Source organism: Halyomorpha halys, unplaced genomic scaffold (assembly GCF_000696795.3).
Source record: "Halyomorpha halys isolate HHAL.00 unplaced genomic scaffold, Hhal_1.1 Scaffold1800.1, whole genome shotgun sequence".
NCBI lineage: Eukaryota > Metazoa > Arthropoda > Insecta > Hemiptera > Pentatomidae > Halyomorpha > Halyomorpha halys.
This window is the reverse complement of record NW_027110847.1, coordinates 209,395-225,491: the sequence shown is the minus strand read 5'-3', so window position 1 is coordinate 225,491 and position 16,097 is coordinate 209,395.

Here is a 16,097-nt window from a genome sequence, read left to right as displayed (position 1 = left end):
ATATACATATAAAATAAGAACCACTAAATGTACTAATATAAAAACTGTAAAAATAACCCTTTAGGAAAAGATGGCCTATCAATAAGCAAGACCCCTCATTGCCGACAGCGCTAGGAAGGGCTGACTTGCAGCAGTGGCTTGTTAGGCCAACGTAGGCTGTATTTAGGCCATGTCAAAAATGTGTGGCAGTTGTAATGATCTCTGCTGACTGCGGGGGTTGGCTACCGTTAGTCGGTAACGAGACCTTCACAATTATTTTTTAACTTCAGCTCTTATATCCTATTGCTCCATCGCTCCAGCCGACAAGCACTCAGATCTATGAGAGATTATACAATAAATCACAGAATATCTTTTCTGACTGGCAAGGGAAGGGGTTAGAAATACTTATGATATGATGTGAGATGTGCACAAAAATATTTTACATACATATGATTTATTTAAAATGAATCTTCTGAATAATTTCAGACATAAAAATTGGAAATCAGACGAGCCGTTCGCTCAAAAAAACGTTACATATTCAGAATCTGCCAGTTTCTGAATATTTAACATTTTTTTGAGCGAACGGCTCATCTGATTTCCAATTTTCATGTCTCAAATTATTCAGACTCGCGGGTTCCCACCAAAAATTTGTATTCCGCCTAAATCTTCCATTCACGTACAGCCAGCCTAGCTCTCAGGTGCTACAATTCTAGGTTAATATAATATAATTAAAACATAATTGTCTATTAACTATGAAACTGAAATGATATTTTCGAGTAGGACAACATTATTACTTATTACATAAACTGTTGATACTCAAAGATAGTCTTTATAAAGTATACAGCTTTAACAATTGTGCGAGTTGAATATCCTTTATAGATAACAGTATAGTGTTTATACAGATGAGCATGATATCACTTGTAATTAAAGAGAAGAAAACATATCTTATGTGAGAGTTCCTGCAGAGGTAAAGTACTTTTATAATATATTAGAAATATGAATGTATATTACTACTTATATTTGAATATATTTACTTTCTGGTGATTTAAATATTAATAAATAGTTATTGAAAATGTTTCAGAGGTTTCAGACCTGTATTTTTAGGTTTAGCTTATCTTAGCTGTACCTATGATTCATATTTAGTCTATTCCTATAAACTTTATACATTATAAAAAATTAACAAATATTTTAATGGTTGACGAAAGCTTTTTAAATTAGCATTCTAAGTAATAGAATTTTTCTTTCCATCTCTTACTTTCAGGCATAATTATTAGTTAGGTATGTCTTCTTGATTTTTCAACGTTAACTCCATCTCTAGGAAATTTTCAAACTTTCATTTATGAGCACATTATTATTTATAAAGAATTACAATTGTTTTTAAAAAAAAAAAATTATATTTTTTGTTTATTCCTATAGTATTAAAATTATTTATTTGAGGAAATTTTGTTCTCAAGGGTATCACTAAAATGAATAAGAACAGTGCCTTTCCTCAATCAACAATTCTTTTGTCCAGCCCTCATGCTGGCATCCAAAACTTCGGGTTTCGTAGCCCTGCATCTAAGCTACCCACACTGTGATTGGTAAATATACAACTTTGAGCCTGGATACTATCAGATAGCACAAGAATGAAATTTAAAAAAAAATTATCTTAATTCTTGGACCCAGTCCCCTGAAAACTAAAACAATGTACATAAATAATTTTCCAGGGTCTAGCTAAGTAGCTATGTAGTTAGTACAAAAAATAAGATTGTTTCTGTATACATTTACGTTTGATCAGAAAATTGAAGTCAGGAAGGGGAAGAAATAGCTGATGAAGGAAGCTAGGAAAGAGGTGTTACAGTTAGCAATAGGCAGGGATTCCACAAGTAGTAACACACAAGAATGGGTTTTCAATGAAAGCAGTTCTATGTGATGATGTTTTTCCAGTTCTATGTAAGTATCAATATTAATTGGTTGATTTATGGGGTATCCAAGGAGAAATTCGGGAGACCCCAGGCAAGCAGTTCAGTAACTCAGGAAGGTTTGTTATAAAAAAGATTAAGCTTTCCTATAAGTTTGATATTCATTATCATATTACATTATATTTATTATTACAATAAAAAATATTGATGATATTGCAGTTAAATAATAAATACTTTAAAATAAATCACAAACATTTTTTTTTAGTTGAAATTTGCATCTGTACATAATTATACATTTAGTAAATTTGATGTAAGTAATTATGGAGCTATACAGGCGTGTAGAGAAATTACCCATTGGTAGCACTCTAATGACGTTTTTACATTAGCAGGTCTTGTGGGCATCTTTTTTAAGGGGATTCGGAGGATTGTCGGGAATGGAAGAAGAAGCAAGATTAGAATTTAGTGGGTTTGGATAGTTAGGGAGCTTATAATAGAAGGAATGATACCTGGTTCGGGCTAGATCGATTACATATGGAACATTAAGGCCTGTATGAATGATTCTAGTTGTGACAAAGTAAGGAGCATTGAGGATTTTACGAAGTATTTTGGGTTGTAACGATTGGATACCAGAGGAATTCAAAGGTTTAGTGGAGCCCAAAGCTCAACTCCATATGTCCAGATTGTCCGTAATATAGTCATGTAGATCTGTCTTTTGTAATGAATTAGAAGCTTAGACCGTTTGTAATAGTCATAATAATAATAGTAAGTGCTGAAATAGTCGAAATCGACGTGCAGTTTCCTGTATTTTCAGTCTTGTGTGAGGATTCCAGGTTAGTCGTTTGTACACATGTAATTTAAGTTAGCGGATCTGTTCGACAGGGGTAAGTACAACATTATTAAATTATACTCTATGGTAGTCGGTAGGTTTACGACGAAGGGTAAAGGAGATTTGATGAGATTTGTGGGATCCTCCAATTTGGACAATTAGATCCTCCACACACGACATCATTCTTTAAGGGCTGTGATATGGGATTGGAGAGTTTGAAATTACAAACTTAACATTAAAATACTCAGAGACCGATAGCGTTCAATGTTAAAATACCATTACAGGAAACAGTCAGATAAAGATGGTTATGTGATGTTACGAATGTGACATATAAAGCATAAACACTCAACCACCTAGGTTTTCAACTTCTCTGGTAATAACGCTTTAGAGGCTGATTATATCTCATTAGGAACTGACAACCCTAAGGACGATCAATTTTTGAAATTAAACTCAGTAAATTAATATATACCACAGCGAGACTAAAGTTGATATGATTCCTGCACCTTAACCACATATCCAACCATTCCAGTACAATAATAATTACCTTTATCTCAAAACCAAGATTCAAACTTCAATGGTTTTCATGATTTTTCAATTTATTTTTAATAACCAATAAAGTTTTAAGTATTCAAGCTTTTTATAATAATAATTTTCTTGAGCGAACTATTGCAATTACTGTAACGAAAAGAGTATGCAAAACAATGACAATGAAGAACGTAGTTCATTAGTGCGGCAAAGATTGATCCTGGGAATAAGACATTTGTTATCGTTAGGGCCGTACTGCTCCCGACAGCCCCAGACTGATCTCCTCCTACTGTCACTCAATCCCTCATACAGCCCTTATTTGCATTTCTTTAATTTCGAATACTCCTCTTTCTTGTAAATCGTATTTGTTTCTTCCCGATTTTATCTGGAAATATTCTAAAGCGGAAGATATTGAAAAACAACTAAGATTTTTGATGATAAGAGAATCAACAAACAAGAGATGTATTGATTTATTGAATTCAGAAATGTGAAAATATAGTGAAAACTTTTCCAAACCAAGATAGAAGAAAATCAAACAATTTTCATTATTAGGAAATGTCATTACAAGTTTTAATATAAAGTCATTTTTGATTGCAATCTAAGATATACTATAACGTAAATCAGATTATACAAGAATCAATTCTGTTTGGTATCAAGAAGGTTAAAATTACATATGTTGAAAAATTAAAGTGCCGCTTTTGTAAGGCAAAGATTCAGTAAAACCACAATGATATTCCTGCTTAAGGTACCTGTAGTAGGGTCATCATTCCTCTATCCGGTCTGAATTAGTTGCATTGTCAGTCTGAGACATACGGGAGAAGGATGGGAGAAAAGCGTGGCTTTCCGGCGAGTGGTCACCCTTTTCGGGGGTCACCCATTCGAGTGCTTACCATGATCAATGTTTTTTTATTACATATAATTATGATTCTAGTCCCTTATTGAGGACCAATTCAGTCCCAAAGTAGGGATGTTAAGATTCATTTCTCGAAACAAAAAAAGTACGGACCTGGTGGGAATTGAACCCACCTCTAAACTAAGCACTAAGAGACACTCAAACCAACGCCATCTGGCCATAATTTTAACGGTTATCTCAACTTACATGTACATTTTTGAGGCAATATTTGGGATATGCTATTTGTAGAAAGAAATGCTTTATTTATTGCCACCCAAATATATTTGGTAGCTACAATACTATATATAGTCATCAGTCTTATTAGACATAAGGAAATTTAAAAAATACAACTCCCTCACCCCATTATATCTATATACCACCATATATTTATTTTTTTTTTACTAATTTACGTAACATTTATTTTATTTTCTATATATTTTTTTTAATATCTTTGTCAATTGATTCTCCTTTTTTGTGTTTTTAAACGTATCTACTTTATCCTTTCTACTCTATTCTCAAATATTACAATTACATTACACAAGTTTCATTTTATTCCCAACTCATTTTATTCCATACTAAAACATCGATGTTAGAATAACATCGATACAAAAACATCGATGTTTTTCAACATCGATGTTTTTTTTAAACCATTTCAGTAACATAAAGACTGTTCTAAAGACTACCCATGCTCCGGCCAGTCAGAAGTGCTTTTTCAATCAACCAATAGGGCATGGAGTCCAAAAAACCTCGATGTTTTTAAATAACTATTTCAGAAACATAAGGTCTGTTCCAACGATCACGCATTCTACGTCCTGTCATAAGTGGGTTTTGGAACTAAGAATTCGACATCGACTACAAAAAACATCGATGTTTTTAAAATATCGTTGCTTACAATACATTACCCAAAATACATCGATGTTTTTGAACATCCATTTGAATAGCATAAGGTCTGTTCAAACGATCACGCATTCTACGGCGAGTCAGAAGTGGGTTTTGAAACTAAAAATCCTATATCGACTACAAAAAACATCGATGTTTTAAAATATCGTTACTTACCATATATTACCCAAAATACATCGATGTTTTAAAATATGTTGGTTACTATACATAACCTAAAAAACATCGATGTTTTTTGTGGTCGATGTCGGATTCTTTGTTCCAAAAATCACTTCTGACAGGCCGAAGAATGCATGATCGTAAGAACAGACCTTATGTTTCTGAAATTGTTGTTCAAAGACACTGATGTATTTTAGGCAAAGGTTTCTATGCAATGATATTTTAATATTAAGCTTAGATATTTTAAAACATTGATGTTTTTCTAGTCGTAATTTATCTTTATTACGTCGTTAGCGAGATGGTTGGAGGTCCTTTTTTTCCCACCACATTGTTGATAGGAAATTGTTTATACCGTAAATTTTTTGTTTTCATTTAGTTACTTTTGGGAAAATTTTTTTTGTAATATTTGGACAAACGTAAAACATCGAAAGTAAAACATCGATGTTTTCAGAACATTGACATCGATGTCGCATCCCTATTCCCAACAAATGTCGCTTTATTAACGTCCAACATATTTCAGTTATTTAATTATTTTTTAAGGATAATTAAAAAAATATATAATAAAATTATCCTAAGTTTCTCTGACTTCTTGATTTTCGCAGACGACAAGAGAATACAATTAGGTTGACTCCGGGAGAAACTTAACAGCATTTCCCTTTTTGTCGGGAAATCAGCCCTCGGAAAGCGGATGAAGGCTCCTCCCAATTCATCGGAATCATTTCGGGGATTTATCTCATTTCGGTCGAGGGGTCTTTCCATTCTCTGTCTCTCTTCCCGGCGATTCTTTCCAATTTAAAAACTTCCATTTCTCAGTATTATAGAAAATATTTTCAACTGTAGCATTATATGGGTCTTTGAAGGAATATATTTTGCATATATTTCGCTTTCTTTGGGCCTTTCACGTATCACTAATATATAATGGATTTTTATTTAATATAAAATTTTATATTTAACATTATTCTTATTTCTAAATGTTATGGCGGATGATATATGACAATGAACGTAGATACATGTATTGTTTGGAATGAGATCTAATACTATCTTATTTCCACTAGAATAATGAAACTTATCTTTTTAAGGGCTCAGTGTCAGAAATAAAAAAAATATATATTTCACATTTCGTTATTACTTTTTTGGAAAGCGTCTTATATATTCAAATTTATGGAAAATGTCGCTGACTGTTTTAACTAAATTACACTAATTAAGCTGACTTTTATTTTACTGTTCTTTTATTTGTTATATTATTTATTGTACGATATATGTAAATATTAAATGTAACTTATACACTTAGAAATATTAATAAAAGTAATTAACATCCGACGTCGGATCTATCTATAATAAGTTCATAATTTAAAGGTCACTAATTTATGAATTGCACTAGGGAAAATAATGAATTATTTAAAATAAATTTCGTGATAGTTCATATTACTTCATGCACAACACTAAATGCAGTGGCATAGTGGGGTGCACTGGCCTGGAGTGGATGAAAATTTTAACAAACCATAAATAATATATTTTTTTATTATATTAGAATGACAGTCATTAGTTATGCAGTTACCCATAAGAGCAAAATATAGGAGACCCCACCCACCTGTGCTTGGTTTTGTTATGCAAACCGAAGAACCACCTAGAGTAGCCACAGTTCGTGAGATAGATCACCAACACTGATCACCATACTGGCCACAATGTAGCCTATGGTTCTGGTCCGTACCCTATGGTCCTGGACTACAGCTCCAACCCTCTGTGGTTCCGGCTGCAGGAAGCGGGTGGTGGTTCCAGTCGGTGCTTTTGATTCTGTCTGGTGGCTTACCAGGCGATATTGTTCAACGGAATATTCAACTTGTTACAAACACTTGCTGTTTAACTATGGTTTGTGTATTGAGATTATCTGAATATTTTTTGTGTAGGATTTTCCGAAAAAGTACATCTGTTTTAGCTGAACTTGTAAATGTTTTAATAGTTCCAATATAGGGAATAATAAAAAAAAATTAATTAAATTAATCTATGATTATTATATTAATACTGTTTTAATATAAAAATAAATTTAGATACTGAAGAGACAATTTTTTAATATAATTACATCGCTTCTAAATACAATATTTAAAAAATATATGTAATTAGATAATTAATTGAAATAGTTTAAAGATCACGCATCGACTCATGTCAAACTATAATCTCTTTAGTCGATATGCTCTTTATGGGCTATCTTTGAAATACGGCAAGTGAGATCGAAGCCACCTTCTAAACGCCTTCCTATCAATACATTTATTTCGTACAACTTTCAGTCAACGCTTCGGGGCTATTCCTACATTTCCAGAATCAACAATTATATATTTCATCCAGAGGCAATTATTCCATTAACTTCTTCTCAAAGCATACAAATAAAAACTTTGATGAAAAATGAATAAAATAAAGTTTGGAAACATTTTTCATAAAAATACTTAACATATGAAGAAGATAAACCTTCTGGTGTAGAAAACATTGTATAAGTTAAAAATATGGTGTGTGAAAACTGTATGACAAGCGTGAGAAAAAGTTTTTTTTAAACATTTATTAAACATTAATTAAACATTTAATTAAACATGTTTTTTTAGAATTAAAGCTTTAAAACATAATTAATTAATTCCAAAGAATTAACATTTTATTATATAACATGGAAAACTCAATATGTTTTGAGAGCAATATAATTTCCTCTGATTTAATAATTAAAAAAAAAATACATTGAGAGTTTATATTATGTTAAAATTATTGTTACAATCAAAAAACAAAATACATCTTCCATTTTTTGTTTATATTTATTTTTTTTAAATCATTTTAATTTATTCCTATATTAAAATTTCATACTTGAAAAACATCACTATTCTGTCATTTTAGCAGGAATACATTACTGCTTATTAAAACTAATAGACTGGAACAAAGTTTGTTAATTTTTTATTCGATATAAAAGATGTCCTCTTGATTATATCTTTGACAGAAAAATTCATTAGATTGTCACTGTACAAAAAAAGAGTTTGTTATTTAAATGGAGTATTGCTTAGGCCCAATTATGAAGAATACAAAAATCCTCAAATACTTCGTTTATTATACTAGCTTCTATAAAAATGTTCATACTATAAAAAGAGGAAATGTGTGGGAAAATACTTCCTAAATCCTGTCTCGACATAAGCACACAAATCAAACAAAAAACTTCTTATTTTTTTAACTTAAAACGTTAAGAAGCATAAACTGCAACCATTTACACACGGTCAAAGGAAAAGGATTAGGACATACTATAATACTCATAAAATAGATGGGCCACAACCCACTTTCCAGTATACGAGAAATTGTCACATGCTCGAAAGCTTGGGAAAAACTGTTTTCTTTATATGGGGTCACGTGGAGATCGCTGGAAATGAACTGGCGGACATTGCACCTAAACAACCACTTGCTCTTCCAGGTCAGAACGCGGCCATTCTGACACCCCAAGAAATAAGTCTTCCGATGAAAAATGAAATATCAGCTAGTTAGCAAGCCATGTGGAATGAAAGCCCGTCAAGCAAATTAAAAACGATTAAACCATGGACCACATCAAACCGTTTCAATCGCAGAGAGGAGGTAGCTTTAGCCAGATTAAGAATAGGTCATACGAATTTAACTCATGCATATCTGATAAATAAGCAACCACCACCAAAATGTCAATACTGCAGCGGTGTACTTACAGTCAGTCACGAATTTGAAGAATGTCATTTCTATTCCATGAACTTACGTAGATTGGGAGTGGGATCGAGTGTTTCGGATGCCCTAAATGATGACCAGAAAAACATAGAAATGAGTTTAATTTTCTCAAAAAGGAATAACCTTTTGAATAATATTTAAATCTGAAGTATGTTATGTATTAAATAATTGTTGATGACCTCCGGGTTTTACGCCCTAAAGCCCCAACCAACACAACGAGAAATCGTTCTCCTCATACTTTGTAACAGGTCATAGAGAGCTCATGTTCGTCTAATTAACTATTGTGAATAATCAGTTCAAGTTGAGTAGATATTAAAAAAAAAAAGTATATTTAAATTTCATTATTAATTATATTTGTTTATAAGGTTGTTTTTAGAATTACCGTCTGTAAGTTATGACATTGCTTTTATGTGCTAAAATAAACAACATTTTGCAAAGATTCCCTCTTTTTTAAACTCAAACCAATTCTTCCAAGCACCTAATATTAATTTTAGAATTTCTTCATGACCGCTACTTTTCTGTCTAACAGAGCTCAGTGAACTCTTCAATGAAACCAATATTTGCAGGTGTCCCTCAAGGTTCAATCCTGCCCCCACTTCTGTACATCATATTCACAAATGACTTATCAACAAACAACAACATACTAACTGCGACGTGTGCAGATGGCACTGCTATTATTTCGAGAAACACATAACTTTTACAGGCCACACTAACACTACAACATAGTCAAAACAGTATACAGATATGTTTCACAAAATGGAAAATTAAGATTAATTTTCTGAAGGGGAATTGGATGCGGGACCTCGATAACCATAACCCAGACGAGAACAATGATTCAGTTAATCAGCTAGGAGATATATCAGGAGATTCTTTTATTTTTCCCAAGCTTCTTTTTCTATTGAAATATTTGTTATAAATATTTTCAATTTTGCATTGGATATGAACCCGATGTTTTAGAGGATTTCTTTGATATACATATATCAGGTATGTTAGAAAAAATATTATTGCTTTTTTAAAACTGGTTTTATTGTTTAAATGAAATCATTTGTATCCAAGTTAAGTCACAAAACATTCTTTGTTATTTCATTAAATGTCTAACGTTTCAGGAAACCAGGCTATCCTCAAAAACAATCTTAAATATATATTTTGCACTCACATCAACGATTTAAAACTTATTCCAGTCTATTCTGCTCAGGTGATTAATTTCACTCAAATCACCCAATTTTGTCATTATTATAAACTTTTATCTACATTTCAACTTAACAGAATTATCACTCTCTTCTCACACAATTGTTGAAATTGTGTGATAAGTGAGTGATAATAGTGTTAACTTGATCTGTAGTTGAAAATTTTAAAATTTAATAGAAGAGTGACAAGATACAAAACTGAAATTAATATCCTGGGAAGAATAGCTTGCAAATAGTTTTTCAATTGTTGAATATGAGGTGTAAATTAATATTGAAGATTGACCTTGAAGATGACCAAGTTGGGCAAAATTTGGACATTCAAAGAAATAATAAAGATTGTTTTGAGACTTAACTCGAATACAAATTATTTTATTTGAACTATACCAGATGTACTTATAATTTTTATGTACATAGAAATCATATGAAACTAACAAAGTGAAAAGAATAGAAATGAATTGGCCAATAAGAACAAAGGAAGAGCAGTAGATAGAACCGCAGATAGGAAGACAGGAGCGACAGCGGACCAATTAGCAAGCGAGTAGCGCAGGCCAGCTCTGTAATTGGTCCTCGCGGGTGGGAGGAGGGAGAGGCAGTTATATTGCCCTTAAACAAGGTCCTGTCACCAAAAATATCCAATTCCAGTGCCCACAATTTGCCATTCTAGTTCGGATTAAAGGCACTATGTCGTCCTATTGCACAATTATAAGACCATGGTGTTGCCACCTTTGCCTTTTATAACATTCAACGATATTATTATATACATATATTTGTTTAGAGTTTATTAAAAAGCACTTTAAATTGGTGCAATGTTTATGTAATGCGAAACAGAGCCTAATTTGAATTTATATTCTGATTTTTTTTTCTTAGTTTTTAGAATATTTCATTATTTGGCTATTGTTTGGTTTATAATTTATTTATTTAAGTTTACTTTACAAAACTAAATTTATGGCTCGTAGAAAACTGAATAACTCAGAGCTTTGTTTTAGTATTTTTCTACTAACCGTTTTGTTATCCTTATCTTATAACCATTGAGTTATTAGCTACTACATCGCATTACTTATTTATTTAATTTAAAAGATATAATTAATTTCGACTGAAATAATCTCATCACATAGATGAGGAAGTTTTTCAAAGAATCGGTGCAGCTGGAAGATATATTTAGTTTGCTTTGAAAGGGTTTTCTGGGTAAATGGGAGGAGACGAAAATTAAAATAATGATCTACAAATCGATGTTCCACTCTATTCATTCCTACTCTTCCGAATCGAAGAAGTGAGGGTTTACACTTGGAAACACAAGAGCCGGATCCAATCCATGGAGATGTGGTACCTTCGTATGGTGGAAGTACGGCAGAGTACCATTCGGGCTAACCTCGGAGTCAAACCGGCTGAGAGCATCCTATCCAAGAGAGGCACGAACTAAGGTGGTTCGGACTCCTCCTTTGGATGAACCAGGAAAGAAATACCAGGAAAAAGTTATGAGAATTTCGTGGAGGGAGGAAGTCCAAGAGGAAGATCGCGTATTTCCTGGGAGTAGAGTGTTAAGGAGGCATTCAGGAGGCGGGATATGAACTGGAGTAGGAAATGGTCCAAGAACGAAACATCTGGTCCAGACTCTGCAAATTGTAACCCCACACTGCGCAGGCGGTAAAGAGGATGAAATGATGATGAAATATCCTAAATATTGCTTAAAAAATCGTCGGAATAATAAATTGGTCATCAATTTAGTAAGTGACCGATCAAACGTCAACACCATTTTTATTATCCAATTTGCTTAATATACAATGTTTTGGACTTTTAATCTATTTTCTTAATTGTCACAATTGAATTTTATTAAATTATTTAAAATCTAAATAAAATAAAATTATCACAATCACTAACCCGGCGTATTGACATTAATTCAACATGACCGCCAGGCATTGCCAGAATAGCGTTCTACCGTTATGAAGGCGCATCAATATTTGCTTGATAAGTGTATTAAAAATATTTAAAATTTATATATTAATGGTAATATTTTTGAATATATCTTTTTATCGATTTCATAACGATTGGTTATAAAATTTTTAATATTTATTTCATAATAAATATAATAAAGTTTGTTTACTTCAAGAGTTTCTTCTTGCGTTTATTGCAATAAAGTGGACATTTGAAGTTATTTCTTCATAATTAATTTTTCTTTCCTGTTAATACTCTATTGTTAAAGAAAATTCTTGGCACATCCTTGGTAAGGAGCTCACCCCGATGCTCTTTTCTGTTGGAAATAGTATTTAAATGGTATTTAAATAGTTAAAATATATAAAATGTTAAATGACGCAAAAATAAATTTTTAATTATTCTTTGAAAATATTTTGGTATTAAGTCTTAAAAATTAATAATATTGTTTTCAGTTAACATTAACATCGTTATATAACTTAAAAATTGACACAATGGTCAATAAATAAATGAAGATAAACTTAACGAACGATGAGATAAATTAGATGTCAAATTTGAACCCGCGTTCTTGTGGTCGTTAGCACAGTGCCTTACTTACAACCACACTCCCAAAATTGTAATATCAATTTCAAAATAAATTGATTTACAGTTTCTGATTTAATACTGAACAGCTAGTTGTATGTTAACCAAATATTAGTTCTAAGTAATATTTAGACTAATGAGAATAAAGAAGATTCTAAAAAAAAAAAAAAATGATCATAATAAAATAAAATATAAAATTATGATATAACTACTTTCATATATATATTCCATATAAATATACACATGCATATACATTCAACTGAATTATTGTCAGATTAGGAAGACCCTTCCCTAACTACTTTTCAGCCTTCACCCAGCTACGACAGGGATCTCATTTTTTGCTATCTGTTGTAAAAATGTATTGGGACATGCATGTAATTTACATTTGTTACTATTGGAATACGTAGGTCAGTGTTAAATTTATTGTGAAACGCAGAGTGGTTGGTAATTAATCTTAAATTTTATTTTTGGAACGTTTTTCTTTTTAGCAGGTTCATTAATTTATTAAGCATTAATCCCAATGTTTAAGTTCCCATTTTTGTTTTTCATTAATTTAGTTTTGTTATCTTCAAACACGTTGCGATAAATTTAATTGGATGTTTTGAGAACAGACGGCATATTTTTCTTGACAGTACAGAGAGATGGTCGGATCAAACCTTTGGAACGACTTGAGAAGAGATGTCCACAGCTGGGTCGTTAGCAAGAGGGAAATGTCAGCTAGTGGTATTTGGCACGGCTGGCTGGGCCGAGTCACCTTCAGCCTGTCCTAGAGGACTCGCCCTATTATCGCCACCTCCTTAGGGGCCTCTGTCCTATAGCATTTCCCCGATGATCCGATCTATAGGGTGACAGTCTCTGTGGATTCCTCAATACCGCAGCAAAGGTTAAATAAGGAAAGTTCACATTTCGGAGTTTATTCTGGAAAACGCCGGCTCTCTTAATAATCTATATAGCCCCAAATTATAGCTCTGTAGTATAAGTTGACAGAGAGATTGCTAATATTGGTGCTAAACAAGTATCCATGCATCCTTGTACTTAACTATCTTTCAAATAAGCATATTGGAAGTTAAAATGTCCTCAAAGTATTGAAAGCAAAATTCCGAGAGAACTTCCGCACATTCTACAACAAAACAATTATAAAAGAGTGTAAAATTTTTAATATGACATATCTTACCTAATAAAAGCTTAATCTCTAATATTATTTGGTTTGTTGGGAATATAATCAAAATTTGACTAACAGATGTCTTCAAACTCTTAGGTTGCCCTCTATAATAATTTTTAAAAAAAACTGCACGAATTACTTATTACTAACTTAAAATAAAAATAATTTCATCATGATTAAACTGATCTACATGACCCATAGGAGTAGTTCAGGGCTTTAAAAACGTTTAAAAAGATTTTCCTTATTTATTTTTTTTAAATAATTTATTTATTGTTATTTACAACTGTATACACATATATACAACAAGTAAATTTGCTGTTGGTGACATAGTGACATGATACAAACATGTGGAGAATCAACCCACTGATAGAACTCCAATAACATTTCTAGAGGAGAAGATCTCGAGGCCATCTTCTTTTGAGACGCCTAGGAGGATTATTACCTAATAACCTATGAAGGAGAAGCCAGGTTAGAAACAAGTGGATTTGGGTGGTTGGGAAGTTTTACATGGAAGGAATGGTATCTGGATATGGCCAAATCGGCAATATATGGAAAATTGAGGTCCTGATGGATGACTTGATTTGTGACAAAGTAAGGAGCATTAAGGATTTTACGATGGATTTTGGACTGTAAGGATTGGATCGGGAGGAATTTGATGGTTTAGTGGAGCCCCAAAGCTCAACTCCGTATGTCCAGATAGGCCTCATACATAGTCTTTTGTAATCGATTGGCACTTTAGACCGTTTGTTTAGTAAATGTTGCAATAGTCGGAATCTACGAGCAGTTTCTTGTCTTTTTAGTCTTGAATGAGGATTCCATGTCAGTCGTTTGTCGAGATGTAGTCCTGTTTCTTTATTTGAAACAACTATTTCATACTTATAAGATCATAAGGTCTGACTAGTGTAAATGAGTTGAAAGAACACAAACATTCAGATTTTTAACTGTTATGGTAACATAGGATTTGGATAAAATGCTGAGGAGTCATGAAAGATTATATGAACAATGGACGGCAGTAGAAAAACAATCCTGCAAATAAATCACATTCAAAAATATTTAATTTCTTTAAGATGTGGTATTTAAGGGTTTTATAGGACAATAAAATCGAATATAATTTGATTATTCCTAAAAATAATTTTATTGTCCCACTTTACTCGAAGCCACTTTAGGTTTTTTATAATTCTTGTGAATATAAAATGACTTAGGGGAATTGGAAATATGTTTCCTCTTTTTCAGAAAGAAAAATTCTATAATTCAATACCTAAGATACTTAACAAAACGCTTCGGTTTTATTTAGAAAAAAACTGCGTGTAAGTCAGTTATGAACTTTTGGAGATCTTAGATAATTAACTAACGATCATTCAAATTTTATTTATATAGATGTTCTTTAATTTATTTATGTTCATAATATAAACAAAATAAAATTTTAAAGAATTGCTAAATTTTAATAAATATTCTTCAAATGGTTCTCATTATTTATTATTTTCATTTCAGAGGCTTATGTACTTAATATTGAAGTAGGGTGGTTTTTCCTATAAAATGTACCCAAAATTATTTATCTAGCATGACTATAGAGATCCAACAAGAAATTTATATTTCAGATATTGGTAAAAAATGAAAAAAAAGTAACCTATATTGAAAGAAATAATACAATATCTATAACAGTTTTATAAAATAAGTTCTCAGAGGGAGGGGCATATCCATTCTTATCCTTACAAAGAAGAATATCGGAAATGTCAAAGATGAGATAAACAGAGTAAGTTATATCGTAAAGTTGTGCTCTTCATCGGGAGCGAGCTGCGGTCGATGGGAGAAAGGCTGCCAGCAAACAATAGCTGACCGTAGTTTTCCAAAGATAAATCTTCCTCCCGTCTATTTATTACGCTTTCCTTTAAGCATTTCCTTCACTAAGTGGCTCTGTCCTGAGTTTTCTTCTCTTTTCTAGCTGAGTCACACTTGGCAATCTGTTTACTGACTGCATGGAAAGTGCATTGCATAATTCATGATTTTTTTTTTATTTTTGTAAAAACAAAATACGGTGTTTCTTTATAAGATACTAAAACCTATATAGTTTTCTCATTCGTACTGTTTTGTTTAACCGTATAAAACTTCCTTGGTCATCAGCACCGTTTATGTCTTACACATGTTGCTATTATTCAATTTATTATTTTGTATTCATACGTTTCCTATTGTATTTCTGCTAGTGTATTGAGTTTTAAAAATATAAATACTGATTCTATTGTTTCATTACCGTTTTTAAGCGTTGATAATACATCAGGTTTTAACCTAAAACCTCGAGTTGTGCAGAGAAGTACGGACTTAGTAAAAATTAGATAATTGTCATATT